This window comes from Saccopteryx bilineata, chromosome 5, assembly GCF_036850765.1.
Source record: "Saccopteryx bilineata isolate mSacBil1 chromosome 5, mSacBil1_pri_phased_curated, whole genome shotgun sequence".
NCBI lineage: Eukaryota > Metazoa > Chordata > Mammalia > Chiroptera > Emballonuridae > Saccopteryx > Saccopteryx bilineata.
In genome coordinates this window covers 127843596-127861145 of record NC_089494.1, presented here as the reverse complement: position 1 = coordinate 127861145, position 17550 = coordinate 127843596, and the positions used below count along the sequence as shown (strand labels likewise).

Genomic DNA, 17550 nt, shown 5'->3' with positions numbered 1-17550 from the left:
TAAAAAAATAAAAATAAAAAATTGCGCATTTTTAAAAAAAATTAATCATTAAATAAAGAAAAATAAAATAAGATAAAAATTTGAGGAAAAAAGGAAATAATTCCTTCCCCTCCTTTTTTCCTCTCCTCTCCTCTCCCCTCTTTTTTGAGAAAATCTTGTGATGAACTGTGGATTATATTGTACTAAATAGAACAAACAATACCTGTAGTGGAGGGCCTGAATTGGGGAGAAGTAATATAGGGGTAAAGGAAAAAGAAAAAAAAGAGAAAAAAATAAAAGAAAAAAATATTTATATATAAAAAAGGGAGGAGCAGTATAGACCCACAAAAAGCAAATTAGGAAAAAATTTGGGTCAAGAATAAAATGTTTTGCTTTTAGGTGTTGGCTGACTCAGAGTTATGATGAGAGGAATAAGAGGGAAACAGGAAAAAGGGGTGGAAAATTAAAAAATTACTATTGTATTTAGTGGAACAAGAACTAGATAAAATGGAGAGCCAGGGATGGGAGCACTGCTAATGTGTTAAAAAGGTGAAGTAAAAACCTTCCAAAATGCCACAAACTTAAGTTTGAGTCCCAGATAAGATAATTTGTTCGTTATTGAAGTTTGAATGAGAGAAGACGTAAAGGATAGAGGAAGAGACTAATATAGAGGGAGAAAGGAGAGAGAGAGAGAGAGAAAAGATGGAACCACTTAAAAAAGAAAAAAGAAAAAAGAGGAGAGAGAAAGAGAGAGTTAGGGGTTTTGGATTGCAACCCTCAAAGAGAGAAAGGAGGAGGAAAGAAAAGATAATGGGAGATGTAACACTTATGGGTAGTGTAGTTCAAAGAGAGGCGAGAGTAAGACTGAGAGAGAATTAAATGATCAAATTGGAGTAGAAAAAAAAATCAAGAATGAAGAAAAGAGACACAGATGAACAAATATAATAAAATGGGATAGGTTATAAAATCTGCAGATTATTCTTGATTTTGAGAGGTTGTCGTCTTGCTTTTTCTTTTCTGTCTTTCTGGTCGGTGACTTTGTACCCCGGGTTCTGCCCCTGTGGCACGCTCTGGAAGAGGTTTGCAGTTGATAATTCTCTATGGCAATGTCATGTATTGGGCTTCAGTCTCGTTGGCAGTCGAGGTTCATTAGTGTTTATAGGCTCCAACAGTGAGAGGATCTCTCACTGTGAGAGTGTTCCTGGAGCCTCTCTCCTAGTCTTTCCTTCCACAATTAGAAGCCTGATAATCCAGCTATGGGGTTGCTGCTGCCTCTGCCTGGATAGTAAGAGTCTCAAAGAGCTGGCAACTCCCCACTCTATTCCCACTCAGCACAGGGCTCTGAGTAAGGCTCAGTCAGACAGACCTGCCAGCATAATCAGGCATGGCTTCCTCTCACTCAAAGACCTCTGGCTCTGCCCCTCTGTGGGATAACTCGAGTGCCCACTCCTGAGGCGTTTGGAGGAATCTCTAGCCCACTCTCCGTGCGCACCCACCAGGATGTCAGACCAGACAGGTCACACTTCGAGTGAAATCCTTACCCACACGGAAAAGATCGAGCTTTGGAATTGGCTTTCGCTCTATCCTCGTGCGGCTTTCCCAAGGGGCTAGGGCTGCCTGAGATTCCGCTCCTGGCCCGCTCACAGACCTGCTCCTCTGTGGGAAAAACACGGGCGCCCACCTCTGAGGAGTTCGGAGGAATCTCCTGTCCACTCTTCCTGCGTGCGCACTGACCAGATTATGAGGCTCAGGCGGGACGCCTCTCACTCCGAGAAAGCCCTCTGCCCACACGGAAAAGTTACTGGGTTGGAATTGGTTTTCACTCTGTCCTCGTGCGGCTTTCCCAGGGCGCTGGGGCTTCTGCTCCTGGCCTGCTCACAGGCCTCTGACTCTGCTCCTCTGAGGGAAAACACGGGCGCCCACCCCTGAGGAGTTCGGAGGAATCTCCTGCCCACTCTGCGTGCGTGCGCAAAGACCAGATTATGAGGCTCAGGCAGGACGCCTCTCGCTCCGCGAAAGCCCTCCTCCCACACAGAAAAGTTCCGCCGTTGGAGTTGGCTCCAGCTCCCTCCCCGTGCCCGGTCCCCTCAGGGCGCTGGGGCTCCTAGGAGATGCTGCTTTTTGCCCACACAGAGGCCTCTGACTTTGCTTCTCTGTGGGTTAGCACGGGCGGTGCCCACCCCTGAAGTGTTCGTAGGAATCTCTTGCCCACTAACCAAGCCAACCAGGAGATGCGGAAAATGGCTGCCCCACTTGTCTTTCTTTGTCTGGGTTTGGCGCGCGCGTGTTAGCTTGAATTGCCCAGGTTTTTCTACGGCTTGGATCGCCGTGCCACAGCCTGGTTTGGCTGTTTGTACCGCAGCCTGGAACTATTCACTCCCTATGCCCGCCTTAGTTTCTATATTCTCAGTTCTCAGTGAAAGCCATCCTGTTTGGATTAGAGAGGAAGGTGGAGCATTTCTTACTCCTTATTTCCCCTGGAGTTTGACCATATATTTAGCCAATCTTTCGCTCGATCCTACCTTCGGGTGTGTTGTGAAGCATCTGAAGACTCCAAGGATAGGTTTTTCTGTTTCTGGTTGAAGAACTTGTTGAGTTTATGGGGAGATTTTCGGTATCGCTTCCTACCGTGCCATCACTGTGACGTCATCTTTTGCAATTAATTTGCATAGTTCATGTGCTATTTGGAGACAGTACTCAACATGTGAGGAGGTAGAAGTCATATATAGTTCTACTGAGGATTATATTAAACCAATACGGTTTCAATAAACATTCCAGCTGGATTCTGAAAAATGAGAGCCAAGTCATTAAAAATATTCTACCAGACTTTAAGACATAATTCATGTCAAAACAATTTTAAAAATTATAGTTTTAGTTTAGTTATAAAAAAGAAATTTGAGCAATGGAACAAAATAGGGAGTTTAAAAACAGACCCATACTCATATCAAAACTGAGCTATAATTGAAGTGGCATTACACATAAGCAGAGAAAATGGGTAATTTTGTCAGTGGTATAGGGAAAATTAGTTCATTGTAATGAAAATATTCAATTATATATTCTTACCTCACTCTATAACCAAAAATAAATTTAGATGGGTTTAAAATCTTAATGTAAAATAAGCGTTGGAGAGGGGAGTGTAGGAAAATCACTTTACAACCCTGGGACCAGGAATGATTTTTTTTAACCATGTCAGAAAAAGCACTACCTATAAAGGAAAAATGGAGAGATCTGGTTACATCAAAATTCAAGATTTCTTCTCCTCAAAATGAATTGTAGACAAAGTTAAGAGACAGATGATAGAGGGAGAAAAAATATTTTCAGTAAATATCAATATAACCAAGAAATATCCAGAATATTTAAGTAACTCCTATAAATCATTAAAAGTAAGAGAGGCAATCTAATAGTAAAATGGACAAAAGATATAAATGCTCAAGTTGCTGAAGTAGAAATGGGATGACTAGTGTGAACAGATGCTTGTCCTTATTAGTAAGTAATAAGAAATTTTCAAAATATAGGCATCAGAGCTACACTCACATAAAAAATAAATTTTCAGGTAAAAGCCAATGTCAGCAAGTATGAGGGGAAATAGATACTTTCACATGTCCAAATATCTGTTACAATCATTCTGGTAAGCAATCTAAGAATGTGTAGTAAAATTCTGTTAGCACATGCCTATAACACAAAAATTACTAGATAACTTAATAAATAAACAGAGACATGTATTAAGATTGTTATAGCCCTGACCAGAAGTTCAGCTAGTTAAAGCATCATACTGCACAGCAAGGTTACGGGTTTTCTTCCCTGCTCAAGGCAGGAATCAACCAATGAATGCATAAATAAGTGGAACAAAAAAATCATTATGTGCATGTGAGAGAGAAATACTGTCCCTCTCTTTCTCTCTCTCTAAAAATCAATAAATAAATTTTTAAATGATTGTTATAACAAAATAAGGTAAAATTTTTTTAAGTATCATTTATGCATATGTGTTTTTCAGGGGTCAAAGATGATTAATTATGGATGGTAGAGTGGAACAACAATGTTGACTATATATATATATATATATATATATATATATATATATATATATATATATATCAACCTGAGGAATCCAAGATGGTGGTGAAGTAAGTGGAAGTTACATTCACCACTTCCCAGAATTAAATAAAAATTACAACTAAATTGTAAACAATTAACCTGAATAACCAACTGAAGACTAGCTAAACAGAAGTCTTATAACCAAGAGTATAAAAAAGAAGTCACCTTGAGACTGGTAGGAAAGGTAGAGTTGCAAAAAGGACTTACCTCAAACACAAGTGCAGTGGTTGAGAATCTGGAAGAATACCTCAGCTGCAAACGTATCCTCTGAAGAGTGAGGGGTTTTAATTTCACACAGAGCTCCCCAGCACAGAGCACAGGAAGAGGTATCCACACAACATTTGTTTGGGAAATTCAGAGAAAACCTATCCTTTAGAAAGAGATGGGAAACCAAGTACTTCTCTCACACTGCCAACTGCATCAAGCCTTCCTGGGTTGAGCATTCACCTCCATATGGCATTATCCTGGAGAGACACACTACTCTCACCCTCCTGCTCCTTGTGATCCTGCCCTGATAAGTTTGTGCCTTATGTAGGAATCAGTTTGTTGAGGCCAGCTTAGACCCATGGTGCAGTCTTCTTTGGAAGGTTCTTGAAGATCCAGGCAGACTCAGAAAGGAAGAGAAGAACAGGGAGAAACTGACTTTTGTGGCTTTTGGTGAGAGCCACTTTCTTCAAGCGCCATAACTTGCACCACTATTCCCGTGTAGAGCCCTCCCAACACATGGCCAAATCTTAATCTGTTTTAACCTGATGAATTCTAATGGACTCCCTGAAACCACTGCCACACTGCAAAGGTCCACAACAGCCAGAAAAATGGAAATTGACCCTGGTATACCCAGAGACTTTTGCTGAGTGACCTCAGGTCCAGCACTGGCACCAAGTTTGAATTTGAATCTGTATCAACCTGGTACACTATTCACTCCTACTTGGTGACTCACTGAGAACCAACCTCATACAACTTACATACAACTAGAGGTTGGGTGTTTTTTGTTTTGTTTTGTTTTGTTTTGTTTTTGTGAATGAGCCTAACAGACAGCTGACAGGTAGAGACAGATATCAGGGTTCCTCGGGCATTTTGCTGACCTGACCTATGCTTGATACTGGTGGAAGCTGGCCTGGGTACACACCTCAACCCCTCCCATGTGCACCCAGGCCCAGAAGAGGCAGCTACCAATCATGGATCCCATTGTAGTTCTTTAAGGTAACCCAGGGCCATTCACAGGCAATGTCTGACATTGATCTACACCAAAGTCTCTCCCAAGAACTTCCAGAAAAAACACATCTAATGGAGGCATCAGACCACATCAGACAAATTAGCTCCAAAAGTGGCATACCCAAAGGGAAATCTCAGCAGGTACCAAAGTCTATTGAAACAAATTTTATTTCTTAGAGTTTGCCCCCACACAGGAGCAAATACACTGTAGTTGGGGTCAACACTCATAGTCAGTCAGCCTGAGAGTCAACCTCACCTATGAATGTGCCAACACTAATCTAGACTCAACTACAACAGGAAGGCTCACATAATCCACACACAGGATACTCCTGGAAAACCTAACTCAGGTGACCAAGGAGAATGTACCACAGAGTCCCACAGGACACCTAATAGAAAAGGCAACCCTATCAAAACTGGAAAACATAGTAGATCTACCTAATATGCAGTAACATATACAGAAAATAAGCCAAAATGGAGAGATGAAGAAATATGTCCCAAATTAAAGATGAAAAGAAATCTCAACAAAAAAAGAACTAAATGAAATAAAGGCAAACAACCTACCAGATACAGAGTTTAAAACAAAAATTACAAGAATGCTCAAGGAACTTAAAGAAAGAATATATGAATTCAGTGAGGACTTAAACAAAAAGATCAGAATCATACAAAAGGACAAAAAGTCTATAAAAGAGAACCAGTCAAAAATGAAGGCTACAATATCTGAAATAAAGATTACACTAGAAAAAATCAACAACAGATTAGATGAAGTGAAAGATCAAATAAGCAATTTGAAAGATGAGATAGCAGAAAACACCCAATCAGAGCAGCAAAAAGAAAAAGTCTAAATGAGATTAGTTTATAAATCCTCTAGGACAATATCAAGTGCAATGCCATCATCATAGGGAAACTAGAAGGAGAAGAGAGCAGAGAATTGAGATCTTATTTGAAGAAATACTTATTGAAAACTTCCCCAGCAGGTAAAGAAAAAAGACAGACAAGTCCAGAGGCACAGAGAGTCCCAAACAAGATGAATCTAAAGAGAGCCACAAAAGGACACATCATAATTAAAATGCCAAAGGTTAAAGACAAAGACAGAATCTTTCAAAAGCGGCAAGAGAAAGACAGTTAGTTACTTGTAAGGAAGCCCCCATAAGACTGTCAGTTCATTTCTTAACTGAAACACTTTAGCAGGAAGGGATTGGCACAAAATATTCAAAATGGTGAAAAGCAAGGACTTACAACCAAGACTACTCTACCCAACAAGGTTATCATTTATAATTGAAGGGAAGGCCCTGGCCAGTTGGCTTAGTGGCAGAGTGTCAGCCCAGCATGTGGATGTCCTGGGCTTGATTCCCAGCCAGGGCACACAGGAGAAGCGCCCATCTGCTTCTCCACCCCTCCTCCTCCCCTTTCTCTCTATCTTTCTCTTCCCCTCCTGCAGGCAGGGCTCCATTGGAGCAAAGTTTGCCAGGACGCTGAAGATGGTTCCATGTCCTCCACCTGAGGTGCTAGAATGGCTCCGGTTGCACAGAGCACTGTCCCAGATGGGCAGAGCATCACCCCTTAGTGGGCTTGCCAGATGGGTCTCTGTTGGGTGCATGCAAGAGTCTGTTTCTCTGCCTCTGGTTTCTCACTTCAGAAAAATACAAAATAATAATAATAATAAAAATAATAATAAAATTGAAGGAGAAATAAAGAGCTTCTTAGACAAAAAAAGCTAAAAGAGTTCACCAACACCAAATCAGTATTACAAAAAAGTTAAAGGGACTACTTTAAGAAGAAGAAATAAAAACAAGAATAACATAAATATGAATAATAAAATGGCAATAAACACGTACTTATCAATAATCACTTTAAATGTAAATACATTAAATGCTCCAATCAAGACAACAAAGGAAAGCATCAACAAAACAAAAACACAACCTTCTGAATGACAGAAGACAATTCACCAGTAATACATCTGTTAAGAGGTTAATATCTAAAATTTATAAAGCACTCATGCGACTCAACACCAGAAAACAAATAATCCAATTAAAAATGTGCCAAGAACTTGAATAGACACATCCCCAAAGAGGACACACAGAGAATCTATAGACATATGAAAAGATACTTAATGGCACTAATCATCAGAGAAATGCAAACTAAAGCCACAATGAGATATCACCTCACACCTGTCAGAATGACTATCAGCAAAGTCTACAAACAATAAATCTTAATGAGGATGTGGAGAAAAGGTAACCTTATACAATGTTGGTGGAAATGCAAATTGGTGCAATCATTGTAGAAAATAGTATAAAGATTCATCAGAAAATTTAAAATGAAACTGCATTATAATTTAGTGATTTCACTTTGGTATATATCCGAAGCAACTCAAAACACTAATTCAAAACAATATATGCACCCTTATGTTTATTGCAGTATGATTTACAGTAGCCAAATTATGGAAGCATCTCTAGTGCCCATCAATAGACTAGTGGATAATAAGGCTGTGGTACATGTATATCATGGAATATTACTTAGCCACAAAAAAGAATGATATGTCACCATTTATCACAACATAGATGGATCTTGAGGGTGTTATGCTAATGAAATAAGTCAGAGAGAGAAAGAAAAATACCATTTATTTCATCACTGATATAGGGAATCTAAAGAACAAAATAAATAAATAAAATTGTAACAGGTTCACAGAGAATAGACTGACAGCCATCAAAATAGAAACTATATATACATCCAGATGCAGAAACCATTTTGTTGACGATTAGGACAATGTCGGAAACTAAGAGATTATTAGATATAGATGATCTACAATGATAAAAAGTTGTTTTCTTTCATTTTAATTTTATTTAGAAAATTAAATTTAACAGGGTGACACTGATCAATAAGAATACATAGGTTTCAGGTAAACCTGTAGCATTTAAACTGTTGATTATATAGTATACTCATCATCCAAAGTCAAATCACTCTCCATTACCATGTATTTGTCTTTCTTTACTTCCTTCCTTCCACCCCATTCTGTGCACATTCCCTTCCCCCTGGTAACCACTTCACTTTTATCTATGTCTGTGAGTGTCTGTTTTATATCCTACCAATGTGTAAAATCATATAGTTCTATCTTTTTCTGACTTATTTATTTCACTCAGTAGAATGTTCTCATCGTCCATCCATGTAAATGGCACTATGTCATCATTTCTTTTTTTTTTTAATTTTTTTTTAATTAATTTTGAGAGGAGAGAGAGGGAGAGAGAAGGGGGAGGGAGGAGCAGGAAGCATCAACTCCCATATGTGCCTTGACCAGGCAAGCCCAGGGTTTTGAACCAGCGACCTCAGCGTTTCCAGGTCGATGCTTTATCCACTGCGCCACCACAGGTCAAGCCTATGTCATCATTTCTTATGGCTGAGTAGTATTCCATTGTTATATACATCTTCTTTATCCAATCCTCTATTGAAGAACACTTTGGTTGTTTCCATGACTTGGCCCCTGTGAACAATACTGTGATGAACATGGGGTGCAGGTCTCTTTATATACCAGTGTTTTCGAGTTTTTTAGTTAGATACCCAGGTTGTTATTCTTTCATTGACTGTTTTTACTCTTACGAGAATCTCAGAGCAATTTGGAGGCTTGGGCAAAATTTCTATAAACTTGCCTAACTTGCTCCAACAAAGTAGTACATTAGCATGAGATGAACAAGAAATAAGAGGCAGCAATGATGTTGGACAATCATACTTGTTTTGTTGTAGTTTGTTTTTCAGATTCCAGCAAGCATTCATTAAAGCTGGTGTTTTTAGTTATTTCTGGGGCAACCCCAGAAGTAAATTAAATATGTAAAGAAATGAAGTTCACAAGCCATTAATTCAAGTCCATTAATATAACATAATGTGGTCTTACGAGAAGGACAAAAAGAATGCATACTTCCCCATGAATTGTTAACATGTTAAAAAAATGAACAAATATCTTTAATATGTCAAAAGTAAGACAATTTCAGTTTGCTACTGTATTGCCTTTCTCTCAAATTGGAAACAGTAATAATGGTTATGTATTTATTTATTTATTTATTTATCCAATCAATCAACAAATATTTATTGAGTACTGGGGTGGTTTTAAAACATGTTCACAAATTCCTTGACACTTCCCACATTGAGGAATGCAAGTTGGAGCGAGAAGTGTTTTTCCAGCAGATTGCTGTGGAGCGATGCAGTCTGAGTACCAGGATAGGGTAAAAAATGGTTCTGCAGTCCTGCAGGGTTCTCTTGGGACACATGCTGTGAAGTTTGAGTCACCTGGAAAAGAACCAGCTACCCTGAACCTGACATGTTAGCGAGACCACACGGAGAAACCACATAGAGAGAGAAAACACCCCTCATAGCATTGGTGGTGTCAGCTGTTGGTGACTTCCAAGTCCAGGCCAAGGACACCTGAGTAGGGCCTTTGAGATGAGTCCAGCCCAAGCACCATCTGATTGCAATCACATGAGACACCCCTAGCAGAGCCATGTCAACCCAAGGACCAAAAGAGATAAAATAACTGTTATTATTTTACACCACTGAGTGTGGGTGACCTGCTTCTTACACTTAGCAAGAGATAGTTGGAACAAGTACTGAATGTATGCCAGGGACGGTATTAGGTCTTGGAGATGCTCCTCCCCTCATGGAGTTTAAAACTTCCTGACTCAGTGTTCTAATTAAATGTCCAAAATACTCCCCCCACCCCAGTCTTCCTGATTTTGCAATCCAAACAGCAAATAGGAAACATTTGAATAAACAGATTTGTGTCAATATAAGAAAATACATATATAAGCGCCAAATAAACAGCAAACAGAATTGGCTGAAAGGAGGGAACTCCTGGAAGCTCCACCAGCAGTGAAGGAGTCAGCAGGGAAGTAGGACCTGGGCTAGATGTCCAGAAGTCCTGTGGGTGAATGTGCTGGGGCAAGGGGGGCCTTTTAGCCTTTGTGTAGCTGGGCAGTGTGAGCTGGTTTGGGAGAGTGCCTATACAGAGAAATGTGTGAAGAAAAAGAATAAAAGAAATCAACAGGCGACTGATGACAGAGGGTCTGGAAGGCCACAGCAAGGGTTTAAAAGCGCTGGACTTCATTTTCCAAACCAGAGGGTGATCCTGAAGGGTTACAAGCCACAGACATGCCATGGTGATAAGTGTAGTCTGTTTGACAATGAAAAGAACATGGATGGCCAACCAGCAGACTCTAGAAATAATGTTCAGATATGGTCAACAGCATCTTTTCCCACTGTCACTCCTCTCCCAGGACATGCCCCGCTCCAAATGACACTTATTGCTCTTCCAACATATTTCTTTCTTCCCCCGTCGGTTTCAGTACTCTCTGGCCAGTGGAACCATGGCAGTTTCACTGACCCATGTCCCCTCCACTGGGCTGGATCCATTTATGGGAGTTCTGCCAGGAGCTAGCCACTGAATGGGTAGGCTCACCCAATCACCAAAGTCCCTGACAGCTGCTTCCCGGTGTTCCAAGGAGTTCTTTGTGCCTGTTGTTATTGTTTTGCTTTTTCTTCTTTGTGACCATTTGATTTTTCATGCTCTGCACAATATCATTAGTGCAGTGATGCCTGACAAGTTTTATCCTAAAGTGAGTGTGACATTTAAGGACATGTTCAAGTGTTCCCTGAAGGAGAAATGCTCCCAGTTTCTGGAAAAGATGCTAAGTAACAACAATTAGATGGTGCTTTCATCTTCAAAGCCCTGTGCAAACATTATCTAATTAAACCTCCTATAAACCTGGAAGGCAGGGAGTGTCCCTACACCTGGATTTTGGAGGAGGAGATTAGAAACTGTACGCTACATGGCAAACCTGCTACCAAATAGGCTCAGCTTTGGTGCCAAAACCAGCCAGGAAGGGCCCCTGACCCTCATTCCCACACTGAAGCCAAGTGGGAAACTTAACACTCATGGTTTTAATTAATTGCCAGAGTCGTACACCATATAGCTCCATGTCAGAGTTTTCAGACCAAAGGAAAACAGATTGTACTAGTCCCGGAGGCAGGATCCGGGGTGCCCAGGCTAGATTTTTGCTGTCTCATTACAAGAGCTCTCAACAGTTTGAATTCCCCTTCTGTCAACAAAGCCCTGTCCGTCTGTGATGCCAGACCCAGAACAGCCCTCACACAATCCGTGAAGAGAGAGAGGGCTTGGAAAATGATCTTCCAATGAGGTTCTACAATGTGAACTGTTTCAGCAGCTGGGGAAAGCGGAAGACAAGTCCTTGGCCTCCTTGTGACAAATTTTTCTCCTCATCCTGCCACCTCCACCCAGGAGCAATGTCTCTCATTAGCCTGTGGATGGTGACCTCAGACTCTCTCTTCCTCTCTCGATGCTCCACCCCTCGGTCTCTGGACTCACTGATACTGGGCAAGACATAATTAAAGCTGTCCTAGGACTCTTTGCATTTTAGCAGGAGACAGAAATACTATTTTGCAAAATCAAAGTCCTGATGGAGGTATTCCGGACACAGGAACTGATTTGGAGAGGAAGTATTTGGGGTGGTGGGACCCTGATAGCATACCCCTGCACACCAACAACAGCAGCAGCCAGCGTGTTTTGAGTACTTACCAGGAGCCAAGGTCTGTTTGAAAAGAAGTCTGGTGTTGTGGTTAAGGACATAGTCGCTGATCTTTCCCCCACTAAGAAACTGTCTGACTCTCTGTGCCCCAGTTTCTCCACCTCTACAACGGGAATGATAAGTGCGCTTATCTCCTAGGGTCCTTGTGAGGGGATGAATTACACAGTGTGTACACAGCAGGGGGCCAGGCACATTAGCACAAAGACGCCATTTCTGTCATTGTGTGCACTTTACTTGTATTAATATGGCCTTCTGATGGGCACTATCTCTCATCCCATTTTGCAGATAGAGAGGCTGAAGCACAGAGGTAAGCACACATGTCTCAGTCACACAGCTGGTCACTCGTGGATGCTTGACTCTCCCTGGGGAAGCCTGATGACAGAACCAAAACCTAATCACCATGTTGTGCTGCCCTGCCTCACAGGCCACCGTGCAATATGGGGTGGGCTTTAGGGGCCAGGGCTGCAGGCAGCAACACTCTGCTGGCTGTTACAGCCATGGGGCAAGCTGTGACTTATCCACATCAATCACAGTAGGGGAGGCTCTCTGTTCTTCCTATCTATCCTCACCTTCACAACAGACATTATATAGTACAAGGTGGCCACAAAGATTCAGATAACTTGTGCAAGGGAATTTTGAAAGGTTTAAAGAGTTCTCTCTTTAAATGTAAGAAATTATTATTCTCTACTGCAAACCAAGCTAAAATGGGGCAGCTATAAGCAAGGGAACTGCAGGGAGCCAGGCCCCTGAAGGCCTCAGAAGTGCACTTGTACTGCAGAGGGTCATCCTCAGTTCATGGAGGTGATCAGCAGACAGAGAAATCTGGGCAGAGCTGAGCTGGGGGTCCAGGAGCCCAGGCACTAGGCTGGGTGGGGAACCAGGGGAAGATCCCTCTTTACAAACCCTACTGCAAGTCCCACTGCACAGCCCACCCATCTACCCCACAACCAAGGAAACCTTGACATGTTCCAGGTGCTTCACCAAGCTGCTCTTCAAACCCTCCTGAAAGTACCTCCAAGGTCAAGCTCTCACAGGAAGAGGCCTTCGGTACTGTGGAACTGGGCAAGAAGTCTCTGAGGAAGGCAGGATTAAAGGGCAGTCAATCTTTGTGGGGTCTGTAGGGCCCTCATGTCCTTGACCCCCACAGGGACTTGCTAAGCTCTCCAATTTCTTCCATTTTATGACAGAGTCACGCTGAAGTCCTCAGCCTGCTTGGGCCATCTCGAGTCAGTACCTTGCTGAGGGGTCAGGTGCAAACAAGCTGGTGCTACCCAGGCCTTTGGAGAAATTTACCCCCATTCCTGGGGCCCAGCTGTTCTCAGCATGTTGCTTTGTACATTCCCAAAGTCAAAAGACCCAAACTGCGTGCTGGGGTTGTAGAGAGTATGTATTCTCAAGTTACTGACTTGGTTCTTATGACAGCAAATCTGCTTTCCCAGCCAATCGAAATGATTTCTTAAAAATCATCACTTACCCTGTCCAGAAAGCTCAGTTGGTTAGAGTGTCGTCTCAAAGAGCAGAGGTTGCCGGTTCAATTCCTAGTCAGGGCACATACAGGAGCAGAACGATGTTCCTATCTCTCTCCACACCCCTCTCTAAAATCAATACAATAAACATTTTTAAAAATCATCACTTTCCGGGTTCCAAGCTCTGGCCATACCATAAGCTGCATGCCCATGGGAGGCTGATTATATTCCATCCAGAGCTGTTTGTCATGTGGCTTGCCCTAGGCTGTAACCCAGGTCTCACAATCCAGCAGGACACCTGGTAGGGACCCACCCCAGGAGGACATTCATTAAGATGGTAGAGAACCAGCAATTGCAGAATATATCAGCTGTTTAAAGCCAGCTCTGAATGAATTTAACACAGGAACCCATGAAATCATTGGGATTCACTGGCATTGTGATCATACCAGAGTTATACAAGATATTTGTAAAAACATGAAAAATGACACTAGATATCACATTTAAAATTTTCCATGGAATCTGAAGAGACAAGAAATTATAACAGATGGAGAATGTAGAACCTGAGAAAGAAGTTAACTACTAAGAAAGGCTTCTGGTGGCTACAGATGGGCCCCTCATGCAAACTGCACTTCACTGAGAAGCCTGTACTGAGGTTCCTGTCCATGCACTGAACTGCCTCCCTGCACTGTGTCCCTGCCATCTAATTAGCCCTTATAGAGGAGCTCCTGGAGTCCTATTTCAGCCAATAAGACTGAGTCATTCTCTGTCCAATCAGAGATGTGCAGCTATAGCCCCAATATTTTCATTGACCTATCAGAGCAACTCCATTTTGACCAATCAGGAAAGTGCCCTTTGGACCAATTAAACTCTGAAAATTTGGAGTCTTCATTTTCATGAAGACAGACTAATCAAAGACCAGGGCTGGGGACTTCTGTCTATATAAGCCAGCTCCCATCTAGCTCTGGGAGTGTACTTTTTCTTACCATTGAGAACTGTGTCTCCCTATTTGAGCTGAAACACCAAAGGAGACAGCACAGAGCTGGCCAGCCAGGAGCAGAGAAGAGCAGAGCAGAGTTGTCTAGCAAGAGAGAGGCCTGACTCCAGGGCCACATCACAGCTGTGCTATATCACAACTGAGCTGATTTGCACTGAATACCATTTCCTTTTCACTGCACCTCCAATTGAGAATTTTTGCTGGTGTTAAATTGTCACCAATGACCATTGGTTGACAGGAGCAACAATATATTTATTTGAAAGCTAGAGATGTGACTGAGATTGAGGGTGCTACTCTAAGAATGATATACACACTTAGCCACACTGATGATCACATGACTTTACTTTGAAAAGAGGAAAATGCTCTTTTCTGGAAATTGTATCCCAGGGGAAGGAATTGTATTTGAAGACCTCTACAACTATAATGAACTCCCTAAAAGAATGTGACAACCAATGGCATCAATTCAAGGAATCCCAATTTGGTGTGTGGTGAAATGGGAAACAATTCAGTGCACACAGCTCAATGATGACACAGCACAGCTATGAGGCTATCCTGGGACCAGGCTCCTCTTCATCTAGGCAGCTCTGCTCTGCTTTGCCTCTCTGTTCCTGTGCCAGTCTGCTGTGCTCTGGAGATGTTTCAGTATTTCAGCTCTAGCTGGGGAAATGCAATCTTCAGTCACTGGTAGTAAGGGAAATTATGCTCCCAGAGCCAGAGGGAAGCTGGTTTATACAGGCAGAAGTCCACTCCCTGGTCCCTGATTGGTTTATCCTCATGCAAATGAGGACTTCAAATCTTTGCAGTTTGATTTGCCCAATAGGTCAAAATAAAGCCATTCTGGTTGGCTGGAATGCACAACTCTGATTATACAGGAAAAGCCTTAGTCCTATTGGTTGAAATAGGATTCCTAATAGCTGCTCAGATGGCAGAAACAGTACAAGCACATAGCTCGGTGGAGGCTTCTCCCTGAATACAGTTCCCATGAGAGACCCTGTGCAGAAATGGCTGTGAAGCTTTTTTATTTTTAAATTTGAGCCCAGCTAGCCACCAGGAGCCCTTCTTAGTAGGTATCTTCTTTCTAAGGGTCCACAGGTTATTGAAAATTGAAGCTGATATTCTATATCCAGGATATGGCCCAGTAATCTGTAATGTTAAAGCTAAAATTCTACAATGCATTTCTCACAGAAACCTTCAAAAAGAGCAAATTTATGATAATTTTTAATAACCATTTACAGTAATGGAGTGTAGGCCCAGTAGTCATAGCCGCTGTCACTGCCAGGCTGGTGCAGGTTCCCAGTAGATTCAGGCAGATGATAAAGAAACTGAGGAACCAAAAAATGGTGGGCCATTGCTTTATTCAAGCCTATCACCCGGCGAGCAAGAAACATACAGTGGGAAAACACTTCCCTTTCCATTCAGGGCTCCCAAAGCCACTGATACATCTGGGTTTTCCTAGAATCAAAGGCCCCCACCAGTCTTAGTCACCTCTGGTTCCCCATCTGCCAATATGGCTTCTTACTCTGCAAAATTAGCTTCTCTCTTCTTCTCTTCATCTTGGCTTCTTCCTCCAACTTTCTTTTCTAAACTTTTTGGTGCAAAAAACCCTCCTCCAGAACACATTAGCATAACAAAGCCTCTTCCCATGCAGGAAAGTAATTAACAATTTTAGATCAGCGCCATTTTTAACAAAGTGAGCAAACATTAAAATCACATTTTACAAACTTATTAGCGCAACATTGAGCTTTTAAAAATTATTTACAAGAATACTCATAAGCACTTACATAAAATGGATGAATACAATTTCCAATCTCTTACTTCATTTGAAAAAATTCGAACAAAAAGAAAAAATATTTAGCAACATGGATCCTGACAAGAAATAGAAAAGTTATCTTTACTTTTAGGTTAATAAAATTTTGTTTATAGATAATGGTATATTTGCTTAACTATTAATTATTTAGAGTATTTAGAGTATTTAATTGAAAATAACCCTAGATATCGTTTAAAATAATGTCATATTTACTGTAAAATATATAAATTGCATTTTACATCTATAATATAGAGCATTTATTTAACCTAGATCTTACAACCTTTTACCAAAAATTCAGGATCCAAAATTTAGCCACTTTCAATTGAATTGAAATAATTAAGTTTATGTAATTTATACCAGATATTATTCTTGGAAATTGGTTATCTATAATCAGTGGCCAATAATACTATTTTCTCAAGCTCCTTCAGTTAACAGCACAAATTTCTATGTAATTCTTCCTTTGCTGCAACCCTTGTCTATATCTACAAATAATGGCTTTATTTTCATGTTTTTGTCTACTATATCATGATCATGTATCAGTTCTGTAGCTCTGTATCACGTTTATTTCATTATAATGGTATTTCACAAATGATTTATGCATATGAACATGTGGTAATTAAAAAATACTAAATTCTCAGTTTAAAAATAAATAATTACTTTCTCATCTTGTGTTTTGGTTAACAAAACCCACCATCCCTCACCTCTAAATAGGAACAAACAAAGGCCAAAAGGCATCCCTGAAAGGAGTGTTCCCATCCAGCAGTCCCTGTTTCATCCTCCACTGCAGTCCCAAACTGGAGCCAAGCTGGCTCAGGTGAGCAGGTCAGGCAGAATCACTCCGCAGTTTCTGAGCAGCTCTGATGGGTCACAAGGTTAGGTTCCTCCTTGGCTGCCATACCCTGGGCTCCTCTGGATGCTATTTCCTAGGTTTACAGCTTGAATTTACTACAATTTGCACATACTTTACCACTGATGAATAAGGCCTCTATTCAAATTTGTTACAGGGTGCAGTATATTTTGAAAGCTACCAAATGGCAAAGGTGAGTGCTTTGCCCAAGCTTGTATTTATTTTTGAGCTATTTCCCTCTGGTTTTTTAAATGCCAACCTGGTTCACAGTCTTCATTTTATTGTCACAGTATTACTTGTTAGCATGTATCAAGTATCCTCTGCTGCTGGGCACTGTAGCAAATAAATAGAAACATAGTGTTCCTGCTACTATTGATTTATCATTTAACCAAAGTGAGCAAAAAGAAGAAACAAACAGTAGAAGAGGTACCCCTCACACTGAGGTCAGAAGGTGGTAAAACTGGGCCATACTTCTTTGTTGTGCAACCTCTGTGATGCCTCCCCACAAACAGCTGCTTCTCCAGGAGGCAGAGCTTTAAGCAACTTTTTTTTCTTGAAAT

The 17550-nt window shown here is 41.2% G+C and overlaps 1 pseudogene; it reads left to right on the top strand.

The window, feature by feature from the left end:
- LOC136306541 (endoribonuclease LACTB2-like) overlaps positions 1–15558 on the top strand; it is a 54613-nt pseudogene extending 39055 nt beyond the window's left edge.
- Positions 15559–17550: the final 1992 nt, after the last annotated feature.